A 27,009-nucleotide genomic window follows, 5' to 3' on the forward strand; every position below is an offset into this window, starting at 1 on the left:
CCTGCTTCTCTGGGTCACATGTCTCCATACCTCTGTTTCTTCAGGTGCACTTCGAATTTCTTCTCTTTATGTAACATGAAGAGATAATTCTGCTCTGTCTAAGAACTCTTCACCTTCCTTAATGATCTTCAATGTAGCTAACCTCTCTTTGAGATTTTGCAACTTTTCTTCCAACAGAGACAGAAGCTTGCATTTGTGGCATGTGAAGTTTGTCTCTTCCACTGGTAAGTCTGTGAACATGTAGCAAGAAATGCAGCTCACCAGATGGCTCCTGGCCTCTTCCATATTGTTATTGTTAAAGAAATTGAAAAATGAGCCAAAATTTGCGGTTTACTGATTTCCTCTTTTGAGCTGCAACGGCCAAAATCCAGTTATCGTTGAGCTCGCGGAGACTCTTCACTTTTCCCAGAAGGCACTGGGAATATGCAAATGATCTCCTCAGGACATTTTCAGATGTGTCTTTTTTGTAATCTCTGCAGATGAGTCCTGGCTGGAGAAGTAGATATGCCTGTCTGAGTCACATGGAATAGACGGGAAAAGTGAATGACTCCACCTGAAAGAACGTCAGCTGTAAGTCATCATCTATATCTGTACTGTAATCTCTTATATGTTCTGTAGTACTGGTATCTGCCACTATGTGTCACCATATGGAGGTAATATCAGTGCTGGTCTTTGTATAGAGATTTATTTTCAATAAAAGTGTGGTCATCTCCTGAGGTTCCCCTATACCGTCATAGCATGATTACCTAGTTAGTGGCCACAAGGAGACACAGACAGAAAGGCAAGAGCAATATATGGGCCCTTTGCAGCCCAAGAGAACCTTCTTTGGAGGTAGATATGGGCCCCCCTTACCTCTTGCGCCCATGTGCGGTTGCGCAGGTTGCACCTCCTGTTAGGAGCCCACTCAGATGTTTTGCCCCCCCCCCTGAGCTGAACCCCTAGCTACGCCTCTGCGGAAATTACATCACTTCCGGTGACTTAGGTGACACGGCGGGACATGCGGAAATCCCCTGTGACGTCACTGATTGTCAGGTGTCAATGAAAAGGTGCAGTTGGCAATGCTCTGATGCGCATCACATCTCAGGCGTACTGACCAGACTCCATCTTAGGTATGGACAAATGAGTAATGGCTGTAAGCTAATACGTTTCTAGGCTAAGCATAGACAGAATACAATGGTTAGTGGTATTGTGCATGACCTAATCTAATACCGGCAAAAACTAATGTGTTAATCTTAAAGTGACAAGTAAATATAACTCTTGTTGTGTACTATGCCATATGTACTTGTAAGACGATTTATATTGGCCTCACATCCCGGGAGCTACATGTAAAAACTCACCGCACATGATGTGGATGGTGTGAGCATGTTAACCCCTTTCTGCCATATGACGTACTATCTCGTCCATGTGCCCTGGGACTTAATTCCCAGGGACGGGATAGTACGTCATAGCAATCAGCGGCGCTGACGTGGTGAGCGCAGCTGACCGCGGCCGGGTGTCAGCTGATTATCACAGCTGACACCCGGCACTATGTGTCAGGGGTGGTCACGGACCGCCCCCGACACGTTAACCCCTGGCACACTGCGATCAAACACGATCGCAGTGTACCGGGGGTTTAGGGAAGCATCGGCAGGGAGGGGGCTCCCTCCGTGCTTCCCTGAGCCCCCCAGAGCAGCGCGATGTGCAGCACTGCTCCGGGGGCCTCCTTCCCTGCAGGTTCCCAGATCCAAAATGGCGGTGGGGACCTTCGGGGGCCTGCTGGGAGCCGACTTCCTCATGCCTGCAAAGCGCAGGCACGAGGAAGCCTTCTGCACTGCCTGTGACAGATCGCTGATCTGTCACAGCGATCTGTGATGTGACAGATCAGCGGATCTGTCACATGACAGTGATGTCCCCCATGGGACAATGTAATAAAGTTAAAAAAAATGTAAAAATAATTTATAAAAAATCGCTAAATAAATTAAAAAAAAATATTCCCTAATAAATTCATTTTTTGGAAATAAAAAAAAACAAAACAACAAAATTACACATATTTGGTATCGCCGCGTCCGTAACAATAAGCTCTATAAAACTGTCCCATTAGTTAACCCGCTTAGTGAACCCTTTAAAAAATAAAAATAAAAAACAAAGCGAAAAATAATGCTTTATTATCATACCGCCAAACAAAAAGTGTAATAACGCGCGATCAAAAAGACGGATATAAATGACCATGGTACCTCTGAAAACGCCATCTTGTCCCACAAAAAATGAGCCACCAGACATCTCATCAGCGAAAAAATAAAAAAGTTATAGCTCGCAGAATGAAGCGATGCAAAAATAATTATTTTTTATATAAAATTGGTTTCATTGCATAAAAGCGCCAAAACATAAAAAAGGCATAAATAAGGTATCGCTGTAATCGTAATGACCCACAGAATAAAACCGCCTTATCAATTTTACCGCACACAGAACGGTGTAAACGCACCCCCCCAAAAGAAATTCTTGAAATGCTGGTTTTTGTTCATTCTGCGTCCAAAAAAATCAGAATAAAAAGCGATCAAAAAATGTCACGTGCCCGAAAATGGTACCAATAAAAACGTCAACTTATCCCGCAAAAAATAAGACCTCACATGACACAGTGGGTCAAAATACGGAAAAATTATAGCTCTCAAAATGTGGTGATGCAAAAACTATTTTTACAATAAAAGGTGTCTTTTAGCGTATGACAGATGCCAAAAATAAAAACCCACTATTAATATTAAATCAAACCCCCCTTTATCACCCCCTTAGTTAGGGAAAAATAATAAAATTAAAAAATGTATTTATTTCCATTTTCCCATTAGGGCTAGGGTTAGGCTTAGGGCTGAGATTAGGGTTAGGGGTGTGTTGGGGTTAGGGTTGTAGTTAGAATTGGGGGGTTTCCTCTGTTTGGGCACATCAGGTGCTCTGCAAATGCAACATGGCGTCAGATCTCAATTCCAGCCAATTCTGTGTTGAAAAAGTCAAATGGTGCTCCTTCCCTTCCAAGCTCTGCCATGTGCCCAAACAGTGTTTTACCCCCACATATGGGGTATCAGCCAACTCAGGACAAATTGCAAAACAACTTTTGGGATCCAATTTGTCCTGTTACCCTTAGGAAAATAAAAAATTGGGGGCAAAAATATCATTTTTGTGGAAAAAAATATGATTTTTTTTTTATTTTCACGCCCGGGCGTTATAAACTTCTGTGAAGCACTTGGGGGTTCAAAGTGCTAACAACACATCTAGATAAGTTCCGTGGGGGGTCTAGTTTCCAAAATGGGGTCACTTGTGGGGAGTTTCAACAGTTTAGGCACATCAGAGGCTCTCCAAACACGACATGACACCCGCAGACCATTCCATGAAAGTTTGAATTCCAAAACGTCACTACTTCCCTTCCGAGCCCCGACGTGTCCCCAAACAGTAGTTCTCTCCCACATATGGGGTATCAGCATACTCAGGACAAATTGGACAACAACTTTTGGGGTCAGATTTCTCCTGTTACCATTGGGAAAATAAAAAAGTTGGGGACTAAAAGATCATGTTTGTGGGAAAACTATGATTTTTTTTTATTTTCACACCAAGGCGTTATAAACTTCTGTGAAGCACTGGGAAGTTCAAAGTGCTCACCACACATCTAGATAAGTTCCTTAGGGGGTCTAGTTTCCAAAATGGGGTCACTTGTGGGGGGTTTCCACTATTTAGGTACATCAGGGGCTCTCCAAAGGCAACATGACACCATGACACCCGCAGACCATTCCATCAAAGTCTGCATTCCAAAGCGTCACTACTTCCCTTCCGAGCCCTGACATGTGCCCATACAGTAGTTTTCTCCCACATATGGGGTATCAGCGTACTCAGGACAAATTGGACAACAACTTTTGGGGTTCAATTTCTCCTGTTACCATTGGGAAAATAAAAAAATTGGGGACTAATAGATCATGTTTGTGGAAAAAATATGATCTTTTTATTTTTACGCCCGGGCATTATAAACCTCTGTGAAGCCCTTGGGGGTTCAAAGTGCTCATCACACATATAGATAAGTTCCTTTGGGGGGTCTAGTTTCCAAAATGGTGTTATTTGTGGGGGTTTCCACTGTTTAGGCACATCAGGGGCTTTCCAAATGTGACATGGCGTCCGATCTGAATTCCAGCCAATTTTGCATTGAAAAAGTCAAACGGCGCTCCTTCCCTTCCGAGCTCTGCCATGCTCCCAAATAGTGGTTTACCCCCACATATGGGGTATCAGCGTACTCAGGACAAATTGCACAATAACTTTTGGGGTCCTGTTACCATTGGAAAAATAAAAATTGAGGGTGAATAGATCATTTTTGTGGAAAAAATATGATTTTTTAATTGTACGACTGTACATTATAAACTTCTGTGAAGCCCTTGGGGGTTCAAAGTTCTCACCACACATCTAGATAAGTTCCTTGGGGAGTCTAGTTTCCAAAATGGTGTCATTTGTGGGGGGTTTCCACTGTTTTGGTACATCAGGGGCTCTCCAAATGTGACATGGCGTCCGATCTGAATTCCAGCCAATTTTTCATTGAAAAAGTCAAACGGCGCTCCTTCCCTTCTGAGTTCTGCCATGCGCCGAAACAGTGGTTCCCCCCACATATCAGGTATCAGCATACTCAGGAGAAATTGCACAATAACTTCTGCAAAAAATTGGACCTGAAGTAATTTTTATGTGAAAAAACACTTCAAATGTGATGTGGTCCGTAAAAATAAAATGGTGTTGCAAAAATGAGAAATCGCTGGTCAACTTTTAACCCTTATCACTTCCTAACAAGAAAAATTTTGGTTTCAAAATTGTGCTGATGTAAAGTAAACATATGTTAAATGTTATTTATTAGTTTATTGTGTGCCATATCTCTGTGATTTAAGGGCATAAAAATTCAAAGTTGGAAAATTGCGAAATTTTCAAACTTTTCGCCAAATTTCCGTTTTTTTCACAAATAAACGCAAGTTATTTGAATGAAATTTTACCACTATCATGAAGTACAATATGTCATGAGAAAACTTTGTCAGAATCACCGGGATCCATGGAAGCGTTTCAGAGTTATTACCTCATAAAGGGACAGTGGTCAGAATTGTAAAAATTGGCCCGGTCATGAAAGTGCAAACCACTCTTGGCGGTTAAGTGGTTAAAGATGATCCCCAGTCATATTAAGGCATGCCACAACTGTATCACCAATAAGATGAATATCTGGGGTACTGATATATGTGTGTATATACGTGTATGCCTTCTTGATGTTACAATTTAATGATTCAAAATATTGTTATATTTTCTTGGTGGATTGTTGACTCCATGCAGAGGCGTATCTAGGCTTTCTGGCACCCGGGGCAAGAATTTGGTTCGCACCCCCACCCCCCCCCCCAAAGTACATATGCGACTTGCACAGTTAGTCATGTACCCACGAGCTGCTCTCCCTAATGCTCTCAATGTTCAGTAAAAAAATGAAAGCAGGAAGAGAAGCTCGTTGTCACAGGACCATAACTATGAAAATCGCATATGAGTGAAGTGTCCATGTGATGAGTACTGGAACCTGCAGAGCTGAATCCTGACATTGCAGCTTCTGAATTCTCACAACGAATGCACTGCACACTTTTAGGATTCTCCCTTGCCGATATACAGTCATGTCAACACAAGTATGTGATTTGTATACTTCTGGCCACATTCCAACTAGACGTGCCCGGTCTCGCTCCGTTCACTTTCATTGAGTGAGGCCACGCATGTCTAGTCAGCATGTGACCGTATGTATGTAAATTACCGGCACGAGAGAATCCTGACAGTGTCCAGTGAGCACTGTGAGAATTCAGAAGTCTGCAGTCACATAGAATGTCTGCAGACTCAGCACAAACCTGGACAACCCCTTTAATGTTCCTAACAAATAAAAACATGAGAATAAGTCAGTATCACACATAATATTTACATCCAGGTACCTTATAGATGACGTCGTCTCTGAAGTCGTTCTCCTTTTCTTCTTCTTGTCCAGACCCCATGATGAGTTTTCTCATCCACAGCCGTCTCTGCAGTCTTCCATCTTCTCCGGTCTTCTGCAGCAAATCCCCACACGACGCCCTTAAAGATAGAAGTGTCATTATAATGCTCCTGAATAAAAATATCTGCAATATACTGTCACCTCACACTATTCCCCTCCCTCCTCATACTGTCTCCTCATATATTTACCCCCTCACTCTCTATACTGTCTGCTCACACATATCCCCGACTCCCCATACTGTGTCCACATGCATTCACCCGTTCGCACCCCTTACTGTCTGCACCCATCCCCCATACTGTTTCCTCATACATACTCTTCATTTTGTGTCCTCAAATCTCCCCACATACATTAAATACCATCCCCACTCCAAATCCCCCCATCCCCAATCCCCCACACACATTAAGTACCCCCATCCCCACTCAATAACCCCTCGTCCCTACTCCCAAATCCCCCCACACATTATGTACCCCCACTCCAAATCCCCCCACACATTATGTACCCCCACTCCAAATCCCCCCACACATTAACCCCCATCCCCACTCATTAACCCCTCCACACATTAACCCCCATCTCCACTCATTAATCCCTCATCTCCACTCATTAACCCCCATCTCCACTCATTAACCCCCACACTCATTAACCCCAATCCCCACATTATCCCCCCACTCATTAACCCCCCACATTAATCCCATCTCCACTCATTAACCCCCATCTCCACACATTAACCCCCACTCATTAACCCCCATCCCCACATTAATCCCATCTCCACTCATTAACCCCCACACATTAACCCCCATCTCCACATTAATCCCATCTCCACTCATTAACCCCCGCACATTAATCCCCATCTCCACTCATTAACCCCCATCTCCACTCATTAACCCCCACCCCCACATTAACCCCCCTCTCCACTCATTAACCCCCATTCCCACATTAAGCCCCATCTCCGCTCATTAACCCCCATCCCCACCTTCGGTGGTTCTTCAGCTCCACAGAGGAGCACACTTACCACCAGCGTTCGCTCTGGGCGCCGGGAGTGACGTCAGCAGCGTGATCACATGACCTGATCACGCTGCTGACGTCGCTCTGACCCGGCGGTCAGAGCTTCAATTGTACTGGCGTCTGTATAGACGCCAAGTACAATTGCTGCCTGGGAGTCGGCGCGGCCTCCTTCTCTGCGTCGGCTGTCAGCTTGACAGCTGACACAGAGAACCGCCGACTCCCAGGACTGGTAGCGGCAGAACGCAGCCGCCGGGGGGGGAGGGAGATACTGGCATACTGCGGACCGCTGCATTAGGCGGCCGGGCGGCTCGACTGCGCCCCCCTGCTGCCTGCGCCCAGGGCAACTGCCTCGGCTGCCCCCCCTGGATACGCCACTGACTCCATGTCTTTAGTAGATAATTCTATATTGGGAGTGTCCATTGTGCTCACTTTTATAATCCCCCTATTTAAGGCGTAGGGCTGTTTTTGGCATATTGTGAATGTAACCTGCTTTCTGTCCTGATGATATTGTTTCTGTTGTTGTATTTTCCCAGCTACCATCTCTGAACAGATGGACTACAGGACAGTGTGGAGGCCATATACTATAGGAGGCTTATTTAGGTCATAATATGGACAGATATTTTTTATTCCGGAGCATTTTAATAACACTGTTTTTTTAAAGGACTCCGTGTTGGGATGTGCTGCAGGAGACTGGAGAAGAGGGAAGATCAAAGAAACGAGATGTGGATGAGAAAAGTCATCATGGCGTCTGGACAAGATGGAGACTAAGAGAAAGAAAAGACTCAGTCAGAGAAGAGGTCACTTATAAGGTACCAGGATGTACATTTTTACTTGTTGATACTGACTGCGTCTCATCAGTACTGTGGTTCCTGTATAGTCCACAGTCTGATAAAGACTGATAACAACTCCCAGCATCTCCTTACCATTGTTAAGGACATACTGGGAGTTGTAGCTTCATGAGATACAAATGTATATGTGCCTGACTTAGAAGGATTCTGCTCGTTAGTTATTAATCACATGATGTCATAGACCTAATGGAAAAGGGAAGAATTAGCTGGGTAGAAAGGCAAAATGGGCGCCTTTGGCTTCATCTGCCTTGGGAGCACCAAAATACTTTACTCTGGCCCTGGTAACGGATAAAGCAAAATCCCACATGACCTATCAGTGTTCTACGATTTGGGTTGAGGACATTTATTGTATGTGGGCTGGTTAATTTTGTGTGCCAGGGCTGCTTTTTAGTCCCAATTCGGCCCTGATTCCCCTTGTGTATCTGAATGCAAGAAAGACTGTGAACGTGTGCTAATTGTGCAGTAACACTTCGTCATCTCTGCTCCGTTCTGTCTTCCAGCGCAGGGTTAAATTGCTCCGACTCCATATCTGACTTCATGGCTTGATCATAGATGCTGGATCCTGATCCCCAACAAAATCCCACCAAACCCAAGATTGTGAAAGAAACACACAAAACACTTTTATTGGATGTGAAATCAACCGAATTTTATTCCAAATCTCATAATTATTATTTAATTCAGTGTCTGAAATTTAGAATCAGCCAATTACTATGAAAAAGACACTGAAAATGGCAGAACCCCCGACTCACGAAGAATCATCCTTCAGCACTCAGGAGAGGAAAAACCACCTGTGGTGGAAACCTCTAGGGAACCATGGCTGTAGGACTGCCCTTCCCCTGGGCTTAGAAGGTTAATGCCTATATGTATCAGCAAATTGTACCAGAATTTGTACATTGTATCATATTTGTTATGGAGAAGCCTAATGCGGCCTCTCCAGGCCGTCCATATAAAGTTGAAGGCGGCGAGTACCGGACGTGAGGGAGATCTGGCTGCAACATCTGTCACCCCGTTGATCTGGCTGGCTAGGCGCTATGGCTGATCTAGCTGGCTAGGCGGTATGGCTGATCTGGCTGGCTAGGCGGTATGGCTGATCTGGCTGGCTAGGCGGTGTCCCCTTCCTCCCATTGTGGAGTGATGAAGCTCCAGGTCTCCAGACACATCAAGTACGGCTCCTCCTACGGCGGAATGACTTGTGGTTCTGGAATCTTCTCCTGTATCATAGATGCATGTGTTTATGACATCAGCACAGTTGCCATAGTTACCACATGTGTTTTATACTGTTGTTTCATTGGCTAGAAAGTCCCGTTCAGTGTTCCAAACAATTAACCCTTAAATGACTGGCATTATTCCTTTCTCCAGAAGCCTGTAAAATAAACTTGTCACTAGACAGGACCATTATCATTATTATATTTTAAAGTTGCCCCAACCAAAGTCTAATAAGTGAGCGCATCTTCAGAGTTAATGTGTAACAAGCACAATAATTCCATTAAGCCCTACTAAATGTAGAAATGCACAATATGAGAACAGAGCAGTCTCATAGAAAATGTATGATACCGAGGTGAATGCAGTTAGATATAGGAGGCTATATAGGGGCTCATACTGTATATGGGAGGCAATATGGTGGCAAACAATGTATTCAGGAGGCTATATGTGGCCTCATACTGTATATAGGAGGCTATATGCAGCCTCATACTGTATATAGGATGCTATATGCAGCCTCATACTGTATATAGGAGGCGATGTGCAGTCTCATACTGTATATAGGAAGCGATGTGCAAAATCATACTATAGATAGGAGGGAATTCAAAAGAAGGAAATATCCAGCTACAGGTTCAGGGAAAAAAATTTAAAAAAAAATGTAGGAGTGAGATAAAGTGGCGCCTGTGTAAAAGGATTTGGAACTGCTGTGAGTCTAGATACCAAACAACAGTAAATCAAAAGGATTATTATAAATATTTGTGATAGACTCACGCTGAAAAAATCTGGGAGAAAAGCTAGTCACTTGTTAATGAGACAAATGGAAGAATATTTAATACGTAAAACCTGACAAGAATAAACAATAGATTGCAGTTATCCCAATCGTGGGGATAAATAGCTGAGAAATAAATAGTGATTAGTATATCTTATTAAAAATATTGCAACTCGCCCACTACAAAGCTGTGAAAAAAATGGTAGTTAGTGGAAATAGCAAGTATTGCATTCAAACAGTTGATTAACTAAGGAGAGATGGCATGTACCCGAATAGAATTCTCCTAGAGGCTGCAAATAAGAGCGGCAGGAAGTAAAGGGTTAAGAAGTACATAGAACACATAATCGGATGAAAATATTAAATGATCATAAGCAATATGTCCCTGTCCTGAAGAAGGAAACCGAGTTTTCTGAAACGTGTTGGTTTTGGCCCTCTTTGACACCCATACCTCCATCTAGCAGCAGTTACTCGACACTACGTGATCCACCGCATCACACAGGTCCTGCTCCACATCCGCCGGGACGCAGCTATCGACCATAGTGACCGGTTCCCCGCCGACCGCTGGAGGGCAGGAGTGCTGGTTTCACTCTACACCTCGACATATCGCCGCATCTCCCAGGTCCAACCTTTACTCAGGGCCGGCGTTAGAACAGGCAACTGCCTAGGGCCCCCGCTCCTCTAGGGACCCCCAGCCAGTGGCGGCATGCCACGCAGCCGCTATGGGGCCCGTGGGTTAGGGGGGCCCGCCTTCCCACAGCGCCGACTCCCCCCCGCTGCATTGAACTATACCAGCGTCATAATGACACCGGTACAGTTTAAAGCAAGGATGGGGGAGAGAGCGTCATCTCATTGCTCACCCGCTGTGCAGCATCGGTACAGGTGCCGGCAGCCGCCATGTTGGCTCCAGACGGGGTATTCTCACCTCTCTGCTCCCCCCTTTAGGAGCTGGAGGGGGGCGCGTGGACTGGGCCGCCCAGGGGAGGATGCCGCAGCGTCTCAGCCATGTGGAGGATCCGGAGTGCTGGTCTCACACTACACCTCGAAATATCGCCGCATCTCCCAGGTCCAACCTTTACTCAGGGCCGGCGTTGGGGGCAGATAGCTGCCTAGGGCCCCCCGCTCCCCCAGGGGCCCCCAGCCGGTGGCGTCACGTCACGCAGCCACTATAGGGCCCGTGGGTCAGGGGGGCCCGCCTGCCCCCAGCACCGACTCCCCCGCCTCATTGAACTATACCGGCATCATTATGCTCCCTCTCCCATCATTCCCCTATGACATTGCGGGTGCACGATGATGTCACTTCAACGCGCACCCACTGTGTAGCATCGGCACAGATGGCAGCGGCCGCCATGTTGGCGGTAGCGGGAACCGGGAACAGGTGGCTCCGGACGGGGTATTCTCACCTCTCCGCTCCCCCCTTTAGGAGCTGGCGGGGGGCGCATGGCATGAGCCGCCCGGGGGAGGATGCCGCAGCGTCTCAGCCATCTGGACGAACCGGAGGTGTACGGGACCAGTGACAGTGAAGTGGGTCTGCTGCCCGTGTGTCGCCATCCTCGGCCTCTAGCCTCCCCGGCCCCCTGTGACACCAGCCTCGTAAATTCCTCCATGCTCTGCCCTTGCTCCCTGCTCTCCCGTGCCCCATGTCCTCGCAGGTCCCCAGGTCATTGTGCTCCTCCCGGGCCCCCGTACGGGCCTTGTCTCTCCTCCCCCGGTCCCCCAATGCTCCCCATCTCCCATGCCCTGAGTCCTCCTGCACCCCCATGCATTCCCTGCCCCTTGTCCCTGTGTGACCCGTCTGCCCTGCTCTCAAGTCACCCTGCATCCCCTTATTCCCCCGTCTCTCTTGTCCCCTTGCGACCCTTTCTCACTGTGTGTCCCCATCTACCCTGTCTTTGTAATCCCTGTGCTCCTTTCTTCCCTGCTCCCAAGTCCCCCCCTAACCCCCTTCTTCCCCTTTACCTGTGCAGACCTATATCCCCATGCGTCTCTATCTACTCTGCCCTCAGATTCCCCGTGTGTCCCCTTGTGCCAGTCTCCCTTGTCCTCTTGTCTCAGTCTCCCGTGCCCACTAGTCCCCATGTGTCCCCTTGTGCCTGTCTCCCTTGTCCCCTTGTGTGAGTCTCCCTTGACCACTAGTCCCCGTGAGTCCCCTTGTGTCAGTCTCCCTTGCCCACTAGTCCCTGTTTGTCTCCTTGTGCCTGTCTCACTTGTCCCCTTGTGTCAGTCTACCTTGCCCACTAGTCCCCGTGTGTCCCCTTGTGCCCTACTCCCCTGCTTCCTTGCCCCGTGTGTTACCTTGTGCCTGTCTCCCTTGCTTCCTAGCCCCCCTGTGTCACCTTTGTGCCTGTCTCCCCTAGCCCCCTTGTGTCCTTCTCCCCTGCCCCCTAGTCACCATTTGACCGTGTCCTTCTCACTGCCCCTGTGTGGCCTTTGGCGAGGTGGACTGTATTATATTCTATGGGGGGGCTACATTATATCCTATGGGGAGGTGGGCTGTATTATATTCTATTGGGGCTACATTATAATTTATGGGGGCTGTATTATATTTATTATTTTCTGCGGCAGGTGATTGCATCATACTCTATGAGGGGGCTACATGGTATTCTATGGGGGCTGCTTATATTCTATGGGGGTTACATTATATTTTAAGGCGGGGCGGCATTATACTCTGTGGGATGGATGCATTATACTATATCAAGGACTATGGGGACTACAATATACTATATGAAGAATTATGGGGTGCATTATACTATAGGAAGTGAATTGTACTACATGAATGATTATGGCGGTGCATTATACTATATGGAGCACTATGAGGAGTGTATTATACTATATGAAGGACTGAGGACTGTATTATACTATATGGAGCACTATGAGAAGTGTCTTATACTTTATGGCACACTATGTGGAGTGTATTATACTATATTGAGGACTGTAGTATACTATGTGGAGCACTATGAGGAGTGTATTATACTATATGGAGGACTATGGGAAGTGTATTATAATATATGGAGGACTGAGGAGTGTATTTTAATATATGGATGATTATAGGGAGTGCGTTATACTATATTGAGAACTATGGGGAGTGTATGACACTATATGGAGGACTGTGGGGCACATTATGTTATATGGAGGACTATGGGGTGCATTGTAATTTATGGAGAACTATGGGGCACATTATATTATATGGAGGACTATGGGGTGTGCATTTTACAATATGGAGGACTGTGGTGCACATTATAATATATGGAGGACTATGGGTGTATTATATTAAACAGCCAAAATGCTGCCTATTCTTCGAGTAATTGGATTGTTTATGCCGGAACAGAAATCGTTGTTCTCAGCAGCACATCACCAGTGTAAACTGCAGATGTGATTGGGGTTGAGGACACTTATTGTATGTGGGCTGGTGAATTTTGTGTGCCAGGGCTGCTTTTTAGTCCCAATTCGGCCCTGAATCCCCTCGTGTATCTGAATGCAAAGAAGAGTGTGAACTTTTGCTAATTGTGCAGTAACACTTTGTCATCTCTGCTCCGTCCTGTCTTCCAGCGCAGGGTTAAATTGCTCCGACTCCATATCTGGCTTCATGACTTGATCATAGATGCTGGATCCTGATCCCCAACAAAATCCCACCAACCCACGATTGTGAAAGAAACACACAAAACACTTTTATTGGATGTGAAATCGACCAAATTTTATTCCAAATCTCATAATTATTATTTCATTCAGTGTCTGAAATTTAGAATCAGCCAATTACTATGAAAAAGACACTGAAAATGGCAGAACCACCGACTCACGAAGAATCATCCTTCAGCACTCAGGAGAGGAAAAACCACCTGTGGTGGAAACCTCTAGGGAACCATGGCTGTAGGACTGCCCTTCCCTTGGGCTTAGGAGGTTAATGCCAACATGTAACAGCAAATTGTACCAGAATTTGTACATTGTATCATATTTGTTATGGAGAAGCCTAATGCGACCTCTCCAGGCCGTCCATATAAAGGTGAAGGCGGCGAGTACCGGACGTGAGGGAGATCTGGCTGCAACATCTGTCACCCCATTGATCTGGCTGGCTAGGTGCTATGGCTGATCTGGCTGGCTAGGCGGTATGGCTGATCTGGCTGGCTAGGCGGTATGGCTGATCTGGCTGGCTAGGCGCTATGGCTGATCTGGCTGGCTAGGTGCTATGGCTGATCTGGCTGGCTAGGCGGTGTCCCCTTCCTCCCATTGTGGAGTGATGAAGCTCCAGGTCTCCAGACACATCAAGTACGGCTCCTCCTACGGCGGAATGACTTGTGGTTCTGGAATCTTCTCCTGTATTATTGATGCATGTGTTTATGACATCAGCACGGTTGCCATAGTTACCACAGCTGTTTTATACTGTGGTTTCATTGGCTATAAAGTCCCTCTCAGTGTTCCAAACAATTAACCCTTGAATGACTGGCATTATACCTTTCCCCAGAAGACTGTAAAATAATCTTGTCACTAGACAGGACCATTATCATTATTATATTTTAAAGTTGCCCCAACCAAAGTCTAATAAATGAGCGCATCTTCAGAGTTGATGTGTAACAAGCACAATAATTCCATTAAGCCCTACTAAATGTATAAATGCATAATATGAGAACAGAACAGTCTCATAGAAAATGAATGATACCGAGGTGAATGCAGTTAGATATAGGAGGGTATATAGGGGCTCATACTGTATATAGGAGGCAATATGGTGGCAAACAATGTATTCAGGAGGCTATATGTGGCCTCATACTGTATACAGGAAGCGATGTGGAGGCTCATACTGTATATAGGAGGCTATGTGGAGGCTCATACTGTATATAGGAGGCTATATGTAGCCTCATACTGTATATAGGAAGCGATGTGGAGGCTCATACTGTATATAGGAGGCTATGTGGAGGCTCATACTGTATATAGGAAGCGATGTGGAGGCTCATACTGTATATAGGAAGCGATGTGGAGGCTCATACTGTATATAGGGGGCTATATGTGGCCTCATACCATATATAGGAGGCTATATGTGGCCTCATACTGTATATATGAGGCTATATGTAGCCTCATACTGTATATAGGAAGCGATGTGGAGGCTCATACTGTATATAGGAAGCGATGTGGAGGCTCATACTGTATATAGGAGGCTATATGTGGCCTCATACCATATATAGGAGGCTATGTGGGTGCTCGAATTGTATATAGGAAGCGATGTGCAGGCTCATACTGTATATAGGAGGGAATTATACTCACCCTTCTTTCCTGTGCTCCAGCGCTGTCACCACGTTCTGCTGGAGGCTGGGGGAAGAGTCTGGCGCCGGAGTACGTGCATGCCCATAGCGCTACTTCAAAAGAAGGAAATATCCAGCTACAGGTCCAGAGAAAAAATTTTAAAAGCAAAAAATGAAGGAGAGAGATAAAGTGGCGCCTGTGTAAAAGGGTTTGTAACTGCTGTGAGTCTGGATACCAACCACAAGGAAATCAAAAGGATTATAAATATTTGTGATAGACTTGCGCTGAAAAAAGCTGGGAGAAAAGCTAGTCACTTATTAATGAGACAAGTAGAAGAATATTTAATAGGTAAAACCTGACAAGAATAAACAATAAATTGCAGTTAGCCCAATTGTGGGGATAAATAGCTGAGAAATAAATAGTGATTAGAATATCTTATCTATAATATAGCCGGCTAAGCGTCACTCTGTCCGAAGCCTTTATAATCTGCGCAAGCGTGACGCGCCTGCGCAGTCTGGCTCCAGACAGAATGAGGCAGCGCGGTGTGGAGTGTGTATGGCATCGGCGATAGCGGTACGCATACACACTGCTTACCGCTATGTCTGGCACCATACTTACATACTTACCGGACCGGCAGGAGCGTTGCCGCGGCGCTTCTCTTCGGCCGGAGACCGGGGCGGGAGTGCAGCCGGAATCGCGCATGAGCATAGCGCGACCTGGCGCCATTTTACTGACGACACACTTGCAGTGTGTTTTCAGCAATTTGGCGCCGGACAGCGCTATGGGCATGCACGTACTCCGGTGCCAGACTCCTCCCCCAGCCTCCAGCAGAATGTGGTGACAGCGCTGGAGCACAGGAAAGAAGGGTGAGTATAAATGTTTTTTTTTTTGGGTATGTGTGTAGTTTTAATAGGAGTGAGGGGACCATACATACCAGGATAAGGGAGGTGAGGGGACCATGCATACCAGGATAGGGGAGGTGAGAGGACCATGCATACCAGGATAAGGGAGGTGAGAGGACCATGCATACCAGGATAGGGGAGGTGAGAGGACCATGCATACCAGGATAGGGGAGGTGAGAGGACCATGCATACCAGGATAGGGGAGGTGAGAGGACCATGCATACCAGGATTGGGGGATGAGGGAGTACCATGCATACCAGGATAGGGGAGGTGAGAGGACCATGCTTACCAGGATTGTGGGATGAGGGGTACAATGCATACCAGGATAGGGGGGGTGAGAGGACCATACATACCAGGAAAGGGGGTGAGGGGGCCATGCATACCAGGATAGGGAGTGAGGGGACCACGCATACCAGGATGAAGAATGGGGTGCCATGCATACCAGGATTGGGGGGGTGAGGGTACCATGTGGGTCGTCCTCACGTCCCAGGGCTGTGGGGTACTCGGTACCGGGCCGGTGTCAGGGGGATGTGTCACAGCAGAGGTGACCCGGTCCGTGGCCCTGGGCGCCCAATATCAATGGTGGTTTATGATGTAGTTTATATGGATAGTTCATGATGCCACCCGTGGTGTTTGGCAAATATGTTAGGCCGACGCTGCATGCAGACCCTCTGGGACTGATGGTGTGTGCAGCATAGATGGTAAAGCTCCCCACAGGTGGAGCTGTAGTCCCAGGGCAGTGTAGACGCTGGTACCCAGATGTAGCAGAGCTCAGTGTGTCGGCGCAGAATGAATGGAGGACACCTGCAGTTGTAGTTCCAAGGCTTTACTCTCAGCTCTTACTGCACACAGGTGCCTGCCTCAGTGCTGTGTCCTCCGGGGCAGAGACTCAACCAACCTCCAGTCAATATAGGGCTCTCCCTGCCAACACTCCGCCAACATGTGCCTTCCTGACGACTCCACCAATGCGCCTTTAAGTGCAAAGCACTCCAGTACTTAGTTACCCTGGAATCAGGCCCGGATTGATAATCTGGCGAAGCGGGCAGATTCCCGGTGGGCCAGCGGCTCTGAACAACAAAATGGGCCGCTTGCCCTTTAAAACCTCTGACTAGGCTCTGTGCGCGCTGGCGCTCTGATGGTGCACGCGCTGATAAGGGCCGCAGCGGCCCGCCTCAGTGTGTGAGCGCGGCCGCGGCCCTCTTCAGTGCGGGCAAGCAGGAGAGTGCGCTCACACAGGGCCCAGGTCAGAAGTTTGAAAGGGCCGCGCCTCTCTGCTCTCCTCCAGGGGCGTCGCTATGAAAGCTCCGGGGCTGTTGTCCTCCTGTGCAGCTCGCTCTGAGGGAGGGAGAGCCAGTGCAGCAATCAAGATGAAATCAGCATAGGTGGCTGCTCCCATGGAGCGATAAGCTCCTGTCAGCAGGTGACAGCTTCTGCTCTCATCTGCTAGTATCCTGGTAGAGAGGAGAGACCGGGGGATGTGCAGGGACAGAGCTGCTGTGAGCAGGAGAAGCTGGAGAGCTGCACATGGACACCAGCCTCCCCTCCGCCACAGAGGAGAGTGTGTGAGGCTGTGTGTATGTCATGTGTGTATGTGTGAGGCTGTGTGTATGTGTGAGGCTGTGTGTATGTGTGAGGCTGTGTGTATGTCATGTGTGAGGCTGTGTGTATGTGTGAGGCTGTGTGTATGTGTGAGGCTGTGTGTATGTGTGAGGCTGTGTGTATGTGTGAGGCTGTGTGTATGCGTGTGTGAGGCTGTATGTGTGTGGCCGTGTGTGTATGTGTGTGGCTGTGTGTATGTGTGTGTGTGCGTGGCTGTGTGTATGTGCGTTGCTGTGTGGCTGTGTGTATGTGTGAGGCTGTGTGTCTGTGTCTATGTGAGGCTGTGTGTATGTGTGAAGCTGTGTGTATGTGTGAAGCTGTGTGTGTGTGTGGCTGTGTGTATGTGTGTGGGGCTGTGTGTATGTGTGGGGCTGTGTGTATGTGTGGGGCTGTGTGTATGTGTGAGGCTGTGTGTATGTGTGAGGCTGTGTGTATGTGTGAGGCTGTGTGTATGTGAGGCTGTGTGTATGTGTGAGGCTGTGTGTATGTGTCTGTGTGAGGCTGTGTGTATGTGTGTGAAGCTGTGTGTATGTGTGGGGCTGTGTGTATGTGTGGGGCTGTGTGTATGTGTGGGGCTGTGTGTATGTGTGAGGCTGTGTGTATGTGTGAGGCTGTGTGTATGTGAGGCTGTGTGTATGTGTGAGGCTGTGTGTATGTGTCTATGTGAGGCTGTTTGTATGTGTGAGGCTGTGTGTATGTGAGGCTGTGTGTATGTGTCTATGTGTGGCTGTGTGTATGTGTGTGGCTGTGTGTATGTGTGAGGCTGTGTGTATGTGTGAGGCTGTGTGTATGTGTGAGGCTGTGTGTGTGTGTGGCTGTGTGTATATGTGTGGGGCTGTGTGTATGTGTGGGGCTGTGTGTATGTGTGGGGCTGTGTGTATATGTGGGGCTGTGTGTATATGTGGGGCTGTGTGTATGTGTGGGGCTGTGTGTATGTGTCTATGTGAGGCTGTGTGTCTGTGTCTATGTGAGGCTGTGTGTCTGTGTCTATGTGAGGCTGTGTGTATGTGTGAGGCTGTGTGTATGTGTGTGGGGCTGTGTGTGTGTGGCTGTGTGTATGTGTGTGGCTGTGTGTATGTGTGTGGCTTTGTGTATGTGTGAGGCTGTGAGTATGTGTCTATGTGAGGCTGTGAGTATGTGTGATGCTGTGTGTATGCGTGTGTGAGGCTGTATGTGTGTGGCCGTGTGTGTATGTGTGTGGCTGTGTGTATGTGTGTGTGTGCGTGGCTGTGTGTATGTGCGTTGCTGTGTGGCTGTGTGTATGTGTGAGGCTGTGTGTCTGTGTCTATGTGAGGCTGTGTGTATGTGTGGGGCTGTGTGTATGTGTGGGGCTGTGTGTATGTGTGGGGCTGTGTGTATGTGTGGGGCTGTGTGTATGTGTGGGGCTGTGTGTATGTGTGAGGCTGTGTGTATGTGTCTATGTGAGGCTGTTTGTATGTGTGAGGCTGTGTGTATGTGAGGCTGTGTGTATGTGTCTATGTGAGGCTGTGTGTATGTGTGAGGCTGTGTGTATGTGTGAGGCTGTGTGTATGTGTGAGGCTGTGTGTATGTGTGAGGCTGTGTGTATGTGTGAAGCTGTGTGTGTGTGTGTGTGGGGCTGTGTGTATGTGTGTGGGGCTGTGTGTATGTGTGGGGCTGTGTGTATGTGTGGGGCTGTGTGTATGTGTGAGGCTGTGTGTATGTGTGAGGCTGTGTGTATGTGTGAGGCTGTGTGTATGTGTCTATGTGTGGCTGTGTGTCTGTGTGAGGCTGTGTGTATGTGTCTGTGTGAGGCTGTGTGCATGCGTGAGGCTGTGTGTATGCGTGTGTGAGGCTGTATGTGTGTGGCCGTGTGTGTGTGTGGCTGTGTGTGTGTGTGTGCGTGGCTGTGTGTGTGTGCGTTGCTGTGTGGCTGTGTGTGAGGCTGTGTGGCTGTGTGTGAGGCTGTGTGTGTGAGGCTGTGTGTGTGAGGCTGTGTGTGTGAGGCTGTGTGTGTGAGGCTGTGTGTGTGAGGCTGTGTGTGTGAGGCTGTGTGTGTGAGGCTGTGTGTGTGTGGCTGTGTGTGTGGCTGTGTGTGTGGCTGTGTGTGTATGTGAGGCTGTGTGTGTATGTGTGTGTGGCTGTGTGTATGTGTGTGTGGCTGTGTGTATGTGTGTGTGGCTGTGTGTATGTGTGTGTGGCTGTGTGTGTGTATGTGTGTGTGGCTGTGTGTGTGAGGCTGTGTGTGTGTGAGGCTCTGTGTATGTGTGAGGCTCTGTGTATGTGTGAGGCTGTGTGTGTATGTGTGTGAGGCTGTGTGTGTATGTGTGTGGGGCTGTGTGTATGTGTGGGGCTGTGTGTATGTGTGAGGCTGTGTGTGTATGTGAGGCTGTGTGTGTATGTGAGGCTGTGTGTATGTGTGAGGCTGTGTGTATGTGTCTATGTGAGGCTGTGTGTATGTGTGAGGCTGTATGTGTGAGGCTGTGTGTATGTGTGTGTATGTGTGAGGCTGTGTGTATGTGTCTATGTGTGGCTGTGTGTATGTGTCTATGTGAGGCTGTGAGTATGTGTGAGGCTGTGTGCATGCGTGAGGCTGTGTGTATGCGTGTGTGAGGCTGTATGTGTGTGGCCGTGTGTGTATGTGTGTGGCTATGTGTATGTGTGTTGCTGTGTGGCTGTGTGTGAGGCTGTGTGGCTGTGTGTGAGGCTGTGTGGCTGTGTGTGAGGCTGTGTGTATGTGTGAGGCTGTGTGTATGTGTGAGGCTGTGTGTGTGGCTGTGTGTGTGTGGCTGTGTGTATGTGTGTGTGGCTGTGTGTATGTGTGTGGGGCTGTGTGTATGTGTGAGGCTGTGTGTATGTGTGAGGCTGTGTGTATGTGTGAGGCTGTGTGTATGTGTGAGGCTGTGTGTATGTGTGAGGCTGTGTGTATGTGTGAGGCTGTGTGTATGTGTCTATGTGAGGCTGTTTGTATGTGTGTGGCTGTGTGTATGTGTGTGGCTGTGTGTATGTGTGTGGCTGTGTGTATGTGCGTTGCTGTGTGGCTGTGTGTATGTGTGTGGCTGTGTGTATGTGTGTGGCTGTGTGTATGTGTGTGGCTGTGTGTATGTGTGAGGCTGTGTGTATGTGTGAGGCTGTGTGTATGTGTGAGGCTGTGTGTATGTGCGAGGCTGTGTGTATGTGCGTGGCTGTGTGTATGCGTGTGTGTGGCTGTGTGTGTATGTGCGTGGCTGTGTGTATGTGTGAGGCTGTGTGTATGCATGTGTGTGAGGCTGTGTGTATGTGTGTGACTGTGTGTGAGGCTGTGGATATGTGGCTGTGTGTGAGGCTGTGTGTATGTGTGAGGTTGTGTGTATGCGTATGTGTGAGGCTGTGTGTGTGTGGCTGTGTGTATGTGTGAGGCCGTGTGTGTGTGTGGCTGTGTGATACGTGTGTGAGGTGTGTGATACATGTGAGCGTGAGCTGTGTGATACATACGTGTGAGTGTATGTGAGCTGTGTGACACGTGTGTGATACGTGTATGTGTGATATACGTGTATGAGCTGTGTGTGAGTGTGAGCTACTTGTGTGTTTGTGTGTGTGAGCTGTGGGTGATACATGCGTGTGTGCGTGAGCTGTGTGATACATGCGTGTGTGTGAGCTGTGTAATACATGTGAGCGTGAGCTGTGTGATACATGCGTGTGTGTGAGCGTGAGCTGTGTGATCCATGCGTGTGTGAGCATGCGCTGTGTGTGAGCTACTTGTGTGTGTGATACATGCAGGTGTGTGATACATGTGTGTGTGAGATATGTGTGTGATACGTGTGAGCTACTTGTGTGTGGGTGTGAGTTACGTGTGTGTGTGAGCTGTGATACGTGTGTGTGTGTGTGAGCAGTGTGATACATGCGTGTGTGATACATGTGTGTGAGATACGTGTGTGATACGTGTGAGTGTGAGCTACTTGTGTGTGAGCTGTGTGACACGTGTGTGAGATACTTGTGTGTGTGTGTGAGCTGTGTGATACATGCGTGTGTGTGAACGTGAACTGTGTGATCCATTCGTGTGTGCGTGCGCAGTGTGTGAGCTACTTGTGTGTGTGAGATACATGCAGGTGTGTGATGTGTGATACATGTGTGTGTGAGATACGTGTGTGATACATGTGAGCTGTGTGAGCTACTTGTGTGTGGGTGTGAGCTACTGGTGTGTGTGTGTGTGAGCTGTGATACATGTGTGTGTGTGTGAGCTGTGTGTGTGTGAGCTGTGTGATACGTGTGTGTGAGATACGTGTGTGAGCTACTTGTGTGTGAGCTGTGTGATACGTGTGTGAGATACTTGTGTGTGTGAGCTGTGTGATACATGCGTGTGTGTGAACGTGAACTGTGTGATACATGCGTGTGCGCGTGCGCAGTGTGTGTGAGCTACTTGGGTGTGAGATAGATGCATGTGTGTGCTGTGTGATACATGTGTGTGTGTGAGATACGTGTGTGATACATGTGAGCTGTGTGAGATACGTGTGTGAGTGTGAGCTACCTGTGTGTGTGAGCTGTGATACATGCATGTATGAGCTGTGTGTGTGTTGTGAGTTCATTTTCCCCTTCATTACTGAGGCCCGAGGAACTCCCTCTTCTGGTAAAGAAAGGTAGTGAGCCTGATTGTCAAACACCTGAGGCTGATGATTGTGACTGGCTGAGTGGAGTTACGGACTGGATATAATGCTGCCGACGCCCTTCTGCCCTGCGGGTGATTTCTCTGTGGGATCCTTGGAGACCAGTCTGAATTCCTGCTCCTCCAAAGCTAAGTTTGCTGCTCGGCCTTTTGCTTTTGTGCTTTGACTTTGTTTTTGCTTTGTTTTTCTGGATTTCTGCCATTCCCTGCTGGGGTGTGCTGAATTCATTTAGCTCTGTCTTCTGAAAATACCTGAGTGCTGATTCAGTTTTTGAAGCCTAGCTGCTTCAGGGCCTTTTTTATATCAGCTGGTTGGCTTATGTCTTTGATAGGGTTTTGGCAGATTGCAGACAGCAGCCTTCCTGTCCGTTCCTATCTAGGTAGTTTTGGGGCCCCGTCTTTGCTCAGTCTATCTTTCTGTCTGTGTTAGTATTTTCATCTTGCTTCACCGTAATTATATGTTGGGGGCTGGCTATTGCTTTGGGGTCTGCTCTGGGGCAGTTTAGATTTCCCCTTTCTTTAGGCCTATGTATTTCTCTGGCTGTGATCGAGGGGTCTAGGGCATCGTAGGAACCCCCCACGGCTACTGCTAGTTGTGTTGATAGATTCAGGGGTCTGCAATCTGATAGTTGCCAACTTCTCTGGTTTTCTGGACTTAGCTTGTATTTCTGCTTTTGCCTTCTACGGTGACTCATTCATAACAGAATCACCCGCCATACCGCAGATTCTAGGGTACTCAATAGCAGGAATGAATTGTAAAAAAAAAAAAAAAAGTGTGCATATTTTTTCCTCTATATCTCTGAGGCCGTAGGGGGGAATTTTTTTTTTTTTTTTTCTCTCAATGGAGATAAAGCAATTGTCTGATCGTGTGGAGCAGCTCGCTGCGGAAGTGCGGGGAATTTCCGCCTACCTTGCTCATTCACATGCTGCTGAACCAAAGATTCCTACACCTGATGTATTTTTTGGGGATCGGTCTAAATTTTTGAATTTCAAAAATAATTGTAAATTATTTTTTGCCTTGAAGCCTAACTCGTCAGGGAGCTCCGCGCAGCAGGTTAAAATTGTCATCTCTTTGCTGCGTGGCGATCCCCAGGATTGGGCGTTTTCTTTGAAACCAGATTATCCTATTCTGACTAATGTGAACGCATTCTTTCAAGCTTTGGGGTTGTTGTATGGCGAACCTAATGCCATTGATCAGGCTGAAAAGACCCTGCTGGCATTGAGCCAGGGTCGTGATTCTGCAGAATTGTACTGTCAAAAATTCCGAAAGTGGGCAGTACTTACTACCTGGAATGATAATGCCTTGGCTGCTCTCTTTTGGAAGGGGTTGTCAGAAGCCGTAAAAGATACTATGGTGGGATTTCCTGTTCCCTCTGGTCTTGACGATTCTATGTCATTAGCCATTCAGGTTGATCGGCGTTTGCGCGAACGCAAAGCTGCACGAGAGGTGTTGCCACCTGTTGAACAAATGTCTGAACCTATGCAATGTGATAGAGTTTTGTCCAGAAAGCAGCGTCAGGAGTTCAGAAGGCGTAATAAGTTGTGTTTTTTCTGTGGAGATGCCTCGCATATTATTTCTGTCTGTCCCAAACGAGAGAAACGCTTTGCACACACGTTTTCTGTTGGGGGTGTTCAACCTAAGTTTCTTCTGGCTATTACTCTGATCTGCTCCCTGTCCACATTTTCCGCCAAGGCGTTTGTGGATTCGGGAGCAGCCATAAACCTAATGGACTTGGATTTTGCTAAACGTTGTGGATTTCCGATGACACCTCTGCAGACGCCTATCCCTTTGAGGGGAATTGATGCTACTCCTTTGGCTAAAAATAAACCCCAGTTTTGGACCCAGGTGGTAATGCGGGTCGCCCCAGACCATCAAGAAAATTGCAGATTTCTGGTGTTGCATAATCTGCATGATACTGTTGTTCTGGGGTTTCCCTGGTTACAGATTCATAATCCAGTTTTGGATTGGAAATCTGTGTCTGTGGTGAGTTGGGGTTGTCCGTGTGCCTTTAGTGAGGCTCCGGTGTTTTCCACCTCTCCTCAGTCGCATGATGTTCCTGATTATTTGGCGGACTTTTATGATGTATTTAGTGAGAATGAGTCTGCGTCTCTGCCTCCTCATAGGAGTTATGACTGTGCAATTGAACTGAGCCCGGGGTGTAAATTTCCCAAGGGTCGGCTCTTCAATTTATCTGTACCCGAGCACGAGGCTATGCGATCCTATATTAAGGAGGCGTTGGAGAAGGGTCATATTAGACCATCCTCGTCACCCTTGGGTGCCGGTTTTTTTTTTTTTTGTAGCCAAAAAGGATGGATCATTAAGACCTTGTATTGATTATCGTGCCCTCAACAAAATTACTGTTAAATATCAGTATCCGTTACCCCTGATTTCTGATCTATTCTCCAGAGTTAAAGGTGCTTGCTGGTTTACCAAGCTTGACCTCAGGGGGCGTATAATCTTATTCGCATTAAGCATGGGGATGAATGGAAGACGGCGTTTAATACTCCGGAGGGACATTTTGAGTACCTGGTGATGCCTTTTGGGCTCACTAATGCCCCTTCTGTCTTCCAGTGCTTCATGAACGATATTTTCCGAGATTTTGTCGATAAATTTTTGATTATCTATCTGGGTGATATTTTGATCTTCTCCAAGGGTTGGGATTCTCATGTGGAACATAGTCGGACTGTGTTCCGGATCTTGTGGGAGAATTCCCTGTATGTCAAGGGATCTAAATGCCTTTTTGGAGTACAGAGGATTTCTTTTTTGGGATTTATTTTGTCCCCGTCAACTATTGAAATGGACCCGGCCAAGGTACAGGCCATTCACGATTGGGTTCAGCCCACTTCTTTGAAGGCCCTAAAGAAGTTTTTGGGTTTTGCTAATTTTTATCGGAAATTTATAGCAAAATGTTCTAGTATTGCCAAGCCATTGACTGATTTGACTAAAAAGGGTGCTGATGTGTTAAATTGGTCTCCGGAGGCTGTTTCTTCCTTTCAGGAGTTGAAGCGAAGATTCACCTCCGCCCCGGTTTTGCGGCAACCTGATGTCTCACTTCCATTCCAGGTAGAGGTGGATGCTTCTGAGATTGGTGCAGGAGCTGTTTTGTCCCAAAAGGATCCTGTAACATCTAAAATGAAAGCACAGGGATTCTTTTCCCGAAAGTTCTCTCCATCTGAACGTAACTATGATGTGGGGAATCGGGAACTGTTGGCCATGAAATGGGCATTTGAGGAGTGGAGACATTGGTTGGAGGGAGCTAAGCATCAAGTCGTGGTCCTCACTGACCACAAGAATTTGATTTACCTAGAGTCGGCTAAGCGCTTGAACCCTAGACAGGCTAGGTGGGCCTTGTTTTTTACACGTTTTGATTTTGTGGTTTCTTTTCTTCCTGGAGCAAAGAATGTCAAGGCAGACGCCCTCTCTAGGAGCTTCCTTGCTGATTCTCCTGTGGTGACCAAGCCTGCTACCATCTTAGGCGAAGGGGTAGTTCTTTCTGCCATCTCGCCCGATTTGAGACGTGCTCTGGAAGAGTTCCAGGAGGACAAACCTGAGCGTTGTCCCAGTGGAAAGTTGTATGTTCCTGACCAGTGGAAGAAGAGAGTGATGTCTGAAGTTCATTGCTCTGCTTTGGCTGGTCATCCAGGTATTTTTGGTACTAGAGATCTGGTGAGTCGGTTTTTTTTGGTGGCCCTCCTTGTCTCGTGATGTCAGGAATTTTGTGCAGTCCTGTGGGACGTGCTCCCGGTCTAAATCGTGTTCTCGCTCTAGTGGGTTGTTGATGCCTTTGCCTGTCCCCAAGAGGCCATGGACCCATATTTCAATGGATTTCATCTCTGATATGCCTGTCTCTCAGAGGATGACTGTTATTTGGGTGATTTGTGATAGGTTCTCTAAGATGGTTCATCTTGTACCACTCCCTAAGTTGCCGTCTTCCTCTGAGTTGGTGCCCCTGTTTTTACAACAGGTGGGTCGTTTGCACGGGATTCCTGAGAACATTGTATCTGACAGAGGAGTGCAGTTTGTGTCTAGATTTTGGAGAACTTTCTGTTCCAGGCTGGGAATTCAGTTGTCCTTCTCCTCTGCTTTTCACCCTCAGACCAATGGGCAGACAGAGAGAACAAACCAGACCTTGGAGTCATATTTGAGATGTTTTATTTCTGCTGATCAGGATGATTGGGTTTCATTTTTGCCCTTGGCCGAATTTGCTTTGAATAATAGAGCTAGTTCTGCCACTTTGATGTCACCTTTTTTTTGTAACTTTGGGTTTCATCCTCGATTTTCTTCAGGGCAGGTGGAGCCCTCTGCTTGCCCAGGTGTTGATACTGTGGTGGAGAGAATGCACCAGATCTGGGACCAAGTGATGGATAAGTTATCTCTCTCCCAGAAGAAGGCCCAGCGGTTTTCCAACCGACATAGGACCATTGGTCCCCAGTTTAAGGTTGGTGATATGGTGTGGTTATCATCAAAAAATATTGCTATGAAGGTGGCTTCTCCTAAGTTTAAGCCTAGATTTATTGGACCTTACAAGATTGTGGAGATTATTAATCCGGTCACTTTTTGTTTGGCTCTTCCTGTCACATTTAAAATCCATAATGTGTTCCATAAATCTTTGTTGAAGAGGTTTGTTGAACCTGTTGTTCCGGGGGTGGCACCTCCAGACCCTGTATTGGTTGAAGGTAACATGGAGTATGAGGTAGAGAAAGTACTGGATTCCCGTCTGGCTAGATGGAGACTCCAGTATTTGGTTAAGTGGAAGGGTTATGGTCAGGAGGATAATTCCTGGGTCTCCGCCTCTGATATTCATGCCAAACGATTGGTGCGTGCCTTTCATCGGGCTCACCCTGATCGCCCTGGTGGC

The 27,009-nt window shown here is 47.4% G+C and overlaps 1 protein-coding gene and 1 long non-coding RNA gene across 7 annotated transcripts in view; one reads left to right on the top strand and one right to left on the bottom strand.

Moving 5' to 3' along the window:
• Positions 1-27,009, bottom strand: part of LOC141069520 (immunoglobulin lambda-1 light chain-like) — a 1,030,357-nt gene that overhangs the window by 819,166 nt on the left and 184,182 nt on the right. The window lies entirely within an intron of this gene.
• Positions 17,110-27,009, top strand: part of LOC141069522 (uncharacterized) — a 209,683-nt gene continuing 199,783 nt past the window's right edge. For 2 of the 3 annotated variants that reach the window (XR_012226584.1, XR_012226582.1), the window contains exon 1: positions 17,110-17,371. This is a non-coding gene — a long non-coding RNA (uncharacterized lncRNA). The remainder of the gene's footprint in view (positions 17,372-27,009) is intronic. The other variant, XR_012226583.1, reaches the window with a different exon arrangement.

The sequence above is a fragment of the Dendrobates tinctorius genome, unplaced genomic scaffold, assembly GCF_039654945.1.
Source record: "Dendrobates tinctorius isolate UK_male_01 unplaced genomic scaffold, ASM3965494v1 ptg000265l, whole genome shotgun sequence".
In the NCBI taxonomy this organism is placed as follows: Eukaryota; Metazoa; Chordata; class Amphibia; order Anura; family Dendrobatidae; genus Dendrobates; species Dendrobates tinctorius.